The sequence below is a fragment of the Argiope bruennichi genome, chromosome 7 (assembly GCF_947563725.1).
Source record: "Argiope bruennichi chromosome 7, qqArgBrue1.1, whole genome shotgun sequence".
Classification (NCBI taxonomy): domain Eukaryota; kingdom Metazoa; phylum Arthropoda; class Arachnida; order Araneae; family Araneidae; genus Argiope; species Argiope bruennichi.
In genome coordinates, this window is record NC_079157.1 from 18,545,678 (window position 1) to 18,556,575 (window position 10,898).

A 10,898-nucleotide genomic window follows, 5' to 3' on the forward strand; every position below is an offset into this window, starting at 1 on the left:
TCGAGTTATAATTATTTTTCTTGAGGTACTTTCACTAAAAACTCTAATCCCAGTTTTTTTAAACTCATTTTATGAAGAATGATATTTTTCCACTATGTTGCTTCATTCAAACAATCGTAACTCAACAAGAAATGGACCAAATGCAATTATTTATATATCAAAATAATCTGTATGAAACAGTGGATGTTTTGTGCCTCAATCAAAGTTATATTTATAGAAATAAATTTTTAATAGCTATTTAAAAGTTAAAATGACAGAAAAAATATCGCTTTTTCTATTCATTGTTGATGAAAAAATTGTTAAAAAAAACTATATATTTTTATAACTTGATTGAGGCAGACAACATGGAGACTCATATCGGGCATCATTTCCAACTAGAATTGTGTGTCTGTATAAATTAGAATTTAGGATATCATGTTAAAAAAATATGCTAATTAGCTCATTAAATATTATTTAATTAATTAATAATTAGTGTATTATGGTTTTTTTCTCACTGAAAGGAGTTTAAACATATATCAAGAACCTACTGTGAAAAAGCTGGATTTTTAAAGTTAAAATTTAAAAAAAAAATTTTCTAGTGTGTACGTACACCTTAAGGCACCAAAAGCACTGTAGATAATAAAAAGCAGTGACAGTTGACTAACGAGGTAGCGATAGAATCTTGATAAAAACACCGTTTGCCTAATATTTGAATTTTAAAAAACAAAAATGAGTAAACGACAGTTTTTAAATTAAATATTTTGAGCAAAGTTTTTTTTTTTTTTTTCATTCTTATTTAACAGCTTTAATAAATAACGAATATCTACTTGTAATATAATGGATGTGTGTGTTTGCACTCTACATGCTAGACTATTTGACCGTAGAGCTACCAAACTTGGCATATATATACTTCGGAGGTTAGGAAAAATGCGCCTCAGCATATTTTGAAAAGTTTTAATAAGAATTTCATTTAATTAATAATTAAGCGAAATTTTGGCGTTTTCGGTGATAACTTTTGGAAATTTTACAGAACAATAACAATTTTTACATCATCTTAACATTCAAAAAATTATCTTTTCATTGATACATATTATTTTGCCGTGTATTTAAAAAAAAAATATTTTAAACATCTTTTCCAACAATATATTTCACACAAAATAGAAATAAAATTTAATTTTTACACGCATGAAAAACTAATTAATTGCATGAAAAAAAATTAACTTTTTATCAACATGTGGTTGTCACGCTGATACAAAATCAAATTTAAAAATAAAGTTAACTTAATGCAAAATAAATCTAGAAGTATATATTTTCATTCCGAATTTGTATGAAATAAAATAACTATGAAATAAATTTTCTAGAAAATTAAATCCAATAAAAAGGTTTCTGCAGCTTTTAAAATATATTATTAATTTAATATTTCTGTATTATTTAAGGCAAATATGGTTTGATATATAATGATTTTCTCTAGTCGGGATCCAGCAGTTAATTTCTAAACCGTTAATAACAGATATACGCATTTAATCAGGAAAATGAAGTAAATTATATTTTATGTACTTTGAGTCAATAAATGTAATATTTATGAATCAAATCTTGCACAGACCCTCAGTGCTATGAGCTGTACGCAACAAATTTTTTCTTAAGCAAAGTGAATTTTATGTAGAATCGGATAAATTTTTATTGAATAATTTTCTGTGATTTCGCATAATTATGAAAAATATTCGGTTGTACTCACAAAACTTCAGTGTTGAACGATTCTGTTTTCTGTACTCATATATTTTAAAAACATGTTTGGTTTCAATAATTTTTTTTAACATTAATTGAAGTTCAATCACTTTCGTTTCAATTTAAAATTCAAATTTTACGAGAGTAAACTATAAATGTGCGAGATACCTTGTACAGTGAACAGAACTTCTATCATTGTTGCGAATAATTTAAAATTATAAGTATTTTAATTTTACTAATTTCTATAATAGTTAGGGCTTCTATAATAGTTGAGTTATGTGACGAGCAAAATTTGTAGCTGAAAAATATTTTGCTGAAAAAGCTACTAAAAGGCCAAGTTACATATAGTATTTAAATGAAAATTTTAATGATCATTAATCTCGGCGAAACAGCTGGTCGCCAAAGGCAGTTAGTAATAAACCAAGATCACCTATAATGACAATGATTTAATTAACTTCTGTTAAATCAAATTTACTGTCCACTGTATAAGCTGCATTTTTTCTTTTCAGTCCTGATATTAGTTTCTATATGGGGGGAAAAAATGCTGCAATTTTCTTATTTATTTATTGACCCTTCCTAAATGTTGAACTTTCATGTTTTGAAATTCTCATTGAAACTGCTTTATAATTTCATTTTTGTACTTTATGTTTTCGCTCTAAATATTTTTTGATGTTACCTTATTTTAATATTTTTTTAGACATGTTGGTTTTTTTTTTTTTTTTTTTTTTTTCAATATTTGAAATGTTAAAGATATTTACATGAATTTTGAAGTATATGATATTTCTCCGTATTGTTCAGTATAATCCTTACTTTTAAATGAATTATAATTGATTTGGTTTGAAAAATTAAGAAAGATAAACTGTTACTGAAAAACATATTTATACAAAGAAATTTATTACAAGAAGTATTCTTCCCGAAATGCTTTTAAATGAAATGAATTTGATACTAATAATATGGTTTTTCTTGAGAAGTAACTTCATTTTAAATAAATTTTTATTTGCTTCACCAGAAAATAACAAAAATATCTGAAATTGTTACTTTTACGCTTTGATGAATAATTCAAATTTAATTTTGAAAAGTTCTTTAATATTTGACTTGTTTTGTTCCATTTTATGTAGCTACCAATTAATTAACGTACATTTCATTGAATCAGCTTGAAATATCGTTCAGTAGTCGTTCAGTTCAATTTTAATAATAATTATTATTTTCAATATTTCCACTACTATTTTATTTTGTTGCGGGATTTAAATAATGCGCTAATTTGCTTCCAATTCCAGTGAGATTAAACTTCGTCTGAAGTTATGTTCTTAATTGATCATTTTCTAGTAACTGCTTTGGGCGACTAGTTGGTTCTATGTAGTCTATTTTTGAAAATTTAGCAAAAATTTTTTTAAAAATGCTAAAAATTTACATCACCTTTAAATTGATCTGATTAAAAAGACACACTTTTTAAATTTTAAAACGATGTAAAATTTGTTTTTGTGCAATGATAATAATTGCTGAAAAGTAGCAAAATTCAGCTTAATTTTTAATTAATTCAAAGTTAAAAAAAAGCCACTCCGAAGTACACATTTCCATCCTCTAAAATATATATGTGCCAACTTCTAATTCAAATGGTCTGTCCTATTGTGCGACAACACACATGCACGCATTCCTTTTTATTATTAGCAGAGATCATTGCTTATCATTTCGTTGGAATTTTTAACTGCCTGACTTTGTACAAATTGTTCGTTATTGCAAAAAATTATTATTGATATAATTAATATCGCAAATAATAATTATTAGTATTTATTATCATTGGCATAATTAAATGCTTAATTGCGTAATTAATTAGGGAAATTTTACTTGGTCCCCACGTCGGAAATATTTTCTTCCCCCCTGTCATCAAACAATTTTTATGCCGACTGTGATGGCAAAAGAGATGACAATTTACTATTCTAACACATAATAATTTTACAGAATTCACAAATAACATGAAGACTAACTTCTCAAATATTCTATGAAAAATGAAATAAAGATGAAGTTCTCAAACAATTTTTAAAGTTTGTAAATAGGTAAAAATAATTTTTCAAAAAATGTTCACTTTTTACATACAGAGAAAAATGTCATAGAGCTGCTGCACTTTAAACAAGATAAGATTTGGTAATCAACAATATGCTTCTATTAAATATTAGTGAATATTGCTTAATATAGTTCAACTGTTTCCTACAAGAGGGCAGCTCATATTAAGATAGAGGTTACTGATCCAAGATGCCACAGTTTCACCTATCATTAACGTTTTTTAATCTTTTTCACAAAGAGAAATTACCGTTAACTTCAAAATTTCGACCTTCTGTTTATCATGATTTTTTTTAGATAACCCTGGATCCTAAATAAAAGCTATTTCTGACATTATGTCTATTGGTCTGCATATGAATGCAATAAAGATAGCACGGAATGGTCTCCCTGAATTTTTCTCGCTTACTTTCCGATTAAGATTTGTGGTGAAAGCTTATAAGCCAGTTAACAACTACGCTACCCGAGCAATTGCTTTTGTATCATGGTCATGTTACTGGACTGCGATCCACAAAGTCCCAGGTTCTATCCTCGCGCATCTGAATTCGCCACATTGCTGACCTCGGACGATCAACCTTCAACCTTCGTACAGCTGTTGTGGCGCCATCTACCCGCAACCGAAGTTGTCAGACTCACTTGAAGCAGCAACAGCAACCACTCACCGACACACGCTCGCCATAACGCTTGGCGCTGCTCAAATGGGTATAAGTGCATTAGAATCAACAGCTATTACATCACCACTCAACGGCCATGTCGTTCGTCTCACCTCCGACTCACTGCAGAAAGAGTCTGTGGTGAAAGCTTATAAGCCAGTTAACAACTGCGCTACCCGAGCGATTGCTTCTGTATCATGGTCATGTTACTGGACTGCGAACTACAAGGTCCTAGGTTCTATCCTCGCTCAATTCAATCCACCACAGATCTTACCCCCAACCCCTCCCCTCACGTAAAATAATGGATATTGTGTAAGGCAGCAAATGTTTTTTTATGGCGTTAGCAAACAAAAGTTTAAAAATATGTTTTTTTTTTCTTTTTGCTTATATCTAATATTTTTACTGACTTATTTCTATTGTGTGAATATGTATTTTGAATGTATTTTCTCCGACTGAATAAAACTAAATTTTGACACTGAATTGCAGTTGTAGTCATAAGAGAAAATAAATTTCATTGATTTGAGTCATATCGATCATGAGTTATTCAGTTTACATACCTGCGAAAATACAGACCTAGATGGTCAAACCTCTCGGCAAATATGTTCAACATTTGAAGAGAATCCATCATTTAGTTGGTATATATCTGTATCATTTTATCTACCTAGTAACATCTATGGAGCTATCGAATTCACTCGTAATCGACTAGACAGACTGACAGGCTTCCTGTGAATGGGTTTCGTTCTAAATTTGACTCAAAGATTCAAATTTATTTTTAAGTCTATATACCGAATTTCAACAATCTGGTTGGAACCGTTTTTGAGTTAATTTCTTCACAAATAGATATAATGCCCCCTCCCCCCCCAAAAAAAATGTGTTTCAGTCTCACGAAGGTCTAAAACATATAAATTCCTCAAAATCTCGAGTTCGAATTTTTTGAGGATTACATCTCTCTTTCTTTATAATTCTTATACGAGGAACTAAAAAATGCAACTGTCCAGTCAGATAAAATATGTATATATACAGCATATAATTCTTCAAAGCAGAATGCAGGTTCGAAGACATAGAAGAGACATTTTGCATTTATAAATTCGCTTTAATCCATCCTGGGAAGACATAATATATTTAGAAGAAGGTGCGGACAAAACACGTCCACCACAGGGACGAGCAGAAGCAGAAGAGGGGTAAACGAGCAATAGATCATCCCTCGTCTTATATAACATAAGATTTCCGCCACGTGTCGATTCAATACACGTGTTGACCTTGAGAAGGGCAACGGAGGTATCATTTTCACTCCGCACGTGGAATTCATGGCGCATTATTTTTACAAAGTTTTAATTGAATTAATTAAACAGAAAAAGTGGAATGGGATCAGGAAACAAGAGAACACTTTAGAATTACCCCGACATGGGCTAAATTAGGATAAAAATTTAGGAAATTAATTAAGATTAAATTAGATATTAATATATATATATATATATATATATATATATATATATATATATATATATATATATATATATATATATATATATATATATAATATGTATATGTGTGTGTGTGTGTGTAATAATATTTTAATATCTAATTTAATCCTAAATAATTTCTTAAATTTTTATCCTAATTCATGTCAAAGTCATTCTAAAGTGTTCCTTGTTCCTGTTTTACCATTCCTGTTCCTTGTTTTACTATTTGTTTGGCGCAGTTTAGCCAAACATGGCTCTTGCGTCATTAAACCTCAAACAACCAAACTATTCCACTTTTGAAGCTTTGTAAAAATGATGCACCATCAGTTCCACGTGTCGAGTGAAAATGATCCATCTGTTGCCCGTGTCAAAGATCGACAAGTGGAGAAAATCTCATATTATATAAGATCAGGGATAAAATGTTCAGTTGGCCTTCATTTCTCTCTTTTCGCTTTGAGTTGTTCTGTGTTGTGTGTGTATTCATCGCTCCTGCTTGTACATAATGCTTGCTTCTCCAAAATAAAATAAAAACGACGTCAAGAAATCGAAAGTCTCTTCAGTGTCTTCAAAACTGCCTTCCGATCAAAAAATTATGCTTACACACACACACACACACACACACACACACACACACACACACACACACACACACACACACACACACACACACACACACACACACACACACACACACACACACATATATATCGTTGTCAAATATTGGACATCTATCAAAAGCAATCGGTCAAAATTATATAATTAGTTTTCTTCAATATTCTACAAAACATGTGACATACTATATAAATACATGGGGAATATATTTCTGGTGGTTCTGAAAGAAGGTTTCTTTTAAGTTTTTAAACGCCTTCACTTAACTTTACATATTTCATGTTTATCAGGTTGGGATTTTGAAATCTATCTTTCATTTCCTTACTCATCTACTAAAGTTCTGAAATTCTGTACAGTTATTGGATCACGATGAAATTAGAATATTTTATTTCCAGCTCTCATTTATCAATAAATTCAGCAATTCAATTGAAGTTTGATTTTGTAAAAGTGGCGCCATCTATACTTCATTTTTCCTTAAACTTATGAATACTTTATTAGGTTTTAAAATAAATGAAATTTTACATGGAAATTAGAATTCGAATTTTAAGCACCATTATTTCCCTTTTTCTAACAGCTGAAATAATATTTGTTTTGTAATCTTGTAATAATGAACATTGAAATACAAATATCATTTAAACATTGAAATACAAATATCAAAAATCCAACTATTACATTTCAAGAAAATATATGCTTCTAAATAGTAATATAATTAGATTTAAATCGACACTGTAACAGAAAAGCGAGTTATCTTCTTCAACTAAACAACTTTATCACAGCAGGAAGCTTCTCTTTCCCATTGTCAGAGCTCATATTAGAAGCTCTTAAAAGAATAAAATCAGTAAAATTGCTTTTTGTTACAGTCAGGAAGTGAGTTAATTTTCTTTGCGGTGTACACGATGAAAAAAAAAAAAAAAAAAACTTCTTTCATGAGAGAGTTCAAAGGAAACTGAATTTTTCAATTACTAGAAGGACCTTCCTAGCGTATTAGCGACCGCTCCAGACAATGGACACTGATTCACGTTTGTTTTTGATTAGGAAGTAGAATCGGACATAAAAGAGTTGGAAACTGATCCAATGGGAAAGGAAAAAGTTTTACAATTTACCAAAAAGAACTCTTTAATATTATGAAATATAAAGGGTGGTTATAAAAGTTCCCCTTTGAAATGGTCATAAAAGGAAAACTGCTGGACCAAATGTTATCAAACTTGGTGATAGTTTAAAGAAAGTCATGAAAAATTCTTTTCCACAAAAAAAAAAAAAAAAATCACCACTAGGAAGGGAAATGGCGTTGTATGCAATATTGTTAAACAAAATGGAACATGAAGACATTGTTTTAAAATGTGTTTCATCGTTTCTGAAATGTATTATAAAACATGTTCAATGTGGCTTTTATCATTTTCTGAAAGCAAGTTAAATCGCATTACTGCATTCTCATCAAGAGTTCCTAGAATATTCTTCGGCGTATTCCTCTTACTGAATGATACCTTTACAAAGCACGCCGTGCAATGCTATCGCATTCATAATAACATTTAACTAGAAAAGAATGGTCTTGCATGGTTAGGGAAATTGTCGATTCGTAGCAATGAGAACTCTGTCAAACAGGCACACTTTCATCCGGAAAACCAAATGACGTGTAAAGAGCAACTGCATAAACCATTTGCTTCTTTCTGCGTTAAGCCAGTTACAAGTCATTGCGGTTTTACTCAACCCCACAAACAGTTTCGTTTCAGAAACAAATAAACACATTTTAAACCGATGTCTACATATCTTATTTTGTTTAACAATATTGCTTACAGCGCCATTTCCCCTTCTGGTGGTGAGTTTTTGAACATTTTTTTTTTTTTTTTGGCGGAAAAGAATTTCCAATGATTTCTTTTAAACTATTACCAAGTTTGATAACATTTGGTCTAATAGTTTTTTCCTTTTATGACCATTTCAAAGTGGAACTTTAATTATAACCCCCCCTGTACATAAAAAAATTGAAAGGAAATTCAAACTTCTTGTTCGAAATATCGTACATTAATAATTTTGATTCGCCTGTCCTTGTTTTGCAATTTTAAAAATTGAATCCTAGTCATTGTAACGATTTCGACGCATACAGACAAAAAAAAGTCTTAAAATATTTTCACAAGCATAAGTATTAAGGTATTTGACTAGGTTAAAAACATGAATTTGGATGAAAATTCGCATTTTAATCGTTTAGCAGTTAAAAAAAGAACAGATATGTTTCTGTTTTTAGTCTTAACTTTATTTTGGTTTTTATATCAATTTGAAACCAATTTATGACAAACTATTGACATGCAAGTGATGCTTATTTATAAGCATTTAAACACTTTATATACATTTTCTGAAGAACGAGTTTTTTTTCACAGTTCTACTGTACGAGTATTGTCATAGCTCGAACAATAATAAAGATATCTTAATGAAATTTAATGCTCGTTATGTTATGCAATATGTACTGAACAATGGATTTCATGCTGAATGCTCTAGAAGTGGATTTGTGATTGTTTAATATAAATATTGTTGAAATAAATTCCAACATTTCATAGATAATTTCATATATTACACACACAAATTTTATTTTTCAATATAATTCTTAGATAATAGCTAGGTACATTCTAAAATATGTTACACATGTAATGTTACAAAGAAAAATGTAAAACTGTAAAAAAAATTTTCTTCTAGAACAATTCTAGTTTTTGTAAATAAATGCTAAAATTCCTTTCAAAATATGCTTTTTCTTCAGCAATTACATATATATTGAAATAATTTTATTTTTGTTCATTATTTTATCTTTATATTAATAAAAAATCATATAAACATTAAAATATTTCTTTTTTAAAAAAAATTCCCTCCGAACCTAATCGGATACCTTATCTAATAACTAAAATAACGAAACGCGTTGTTTTAAAATGTGCTAAAAAATTTTTGGAACATTTATTAAAATTAAAGAACCTAGTAGTAGTGGTCTCCCAAAATCTTTCTCGCATACTCTCTAATAAAGGTATTTTTCCTCTCCCCCCGCTTGAAAGTGCGGATGTGGATAACGCCGCAAATTTGCATGGCATTGGCGAACAATAATTACGAAATATAGATGTTTGGTGTGAATCTAGCATGCTATCTTTGGCGATTAATCGCTGCACTGGAATGCGGTTAATACACAGGTACCCGAAAATCGAATTCGTATTTTAAGCGCTTTTCTTCCGATCGATTGGAATCGAAAGTTAAAACTATAGTAGTAGTCACATGATCATATACCAAATTTTATTTATTTATATCATTGTGCTTTTGAGTTATTGGATTACATGCAAACGAAAGTACAGACTGACAGACGCTCAGTTCAAAATTTGTTAAGAATCAACACTTTAGACGCTGAACGTGTGGATCAAATCTCCTGAGCCTAAATTGTTATTTATTTGAATTATCGCTTTTAGATGCATGCAAAAGTACAGACTGACAGACAATCAATCCCTTGGCGGATTTGGTTTCAAATTCGTTACATATCTTTATACGATAAATTTCTGTACCAAATTTTCCTAGCTCTTTTCATTTTATTGTTATCGTGTTAATATTGTTACGAATCTGTGATGCTGCTTCCCAGCGTAATTGGTTCCCTCATCAGAAAGACTGTTTTACAGTCATCTGCATTGGACGGAGTTCGGGTGTCGCGTCGGAGGTCCCTGAGCTTGGCGACCATTTGGCGACTTGGCGACGAATTTGACGACTTTCGCGCCAAAGTAGATTATACCCGAAACATCGAGAATTTTCCCGATCCGTCCATTGGGAACCGAGATACGCCTCGAAAGTTCCTGATTGGTTGAGAGGCTTCTAGCCCCGCCTCCTGAGACCTATAAAAGGCGGCAGTCTGCAGCTGCCGCAGTAGTAGACGGAATCCACGGTAAACAACGGGTCTTCCAGAGATTAGCAGAGCAGCGACGGAGTCAAGCTAGTGCTGAGCTAAGCTGTGCGCTACTGTCTGCAGTAAAGTCTTGTTGTGTGCACGTCTGGGCTGAAGATGTCTGCTCCATGCTGTATATAGTTGTCGTCTTTGTGGTGTCCTGTGTGTCGTAGTGTCAATAAACGTGTTGTGTGTTCGTCTACTGAAAGGACTGATCATTGTGTTGTGTTATCTTCATACCATACACAACCACTAAATACACACAAGTAAACGAACCCGACGGATTGATAGTGATAGAGGGAAATCCGTAACAATATATATTCGGATTACAGGACAGACAGACTTCTGAATATATTTAGTTCAGAATTTGAAAAAATATCTGCAAATTTGTAACTAAGTATGCATATCAAATTTCATTTCTTTAGCTTAAATTATTTTTGAACTGTCATGTTTACATATGAAGCAACAGGCTGACAAAATTCAAAATATGAAAGTTTCGGATTAAGAGAGAACTTA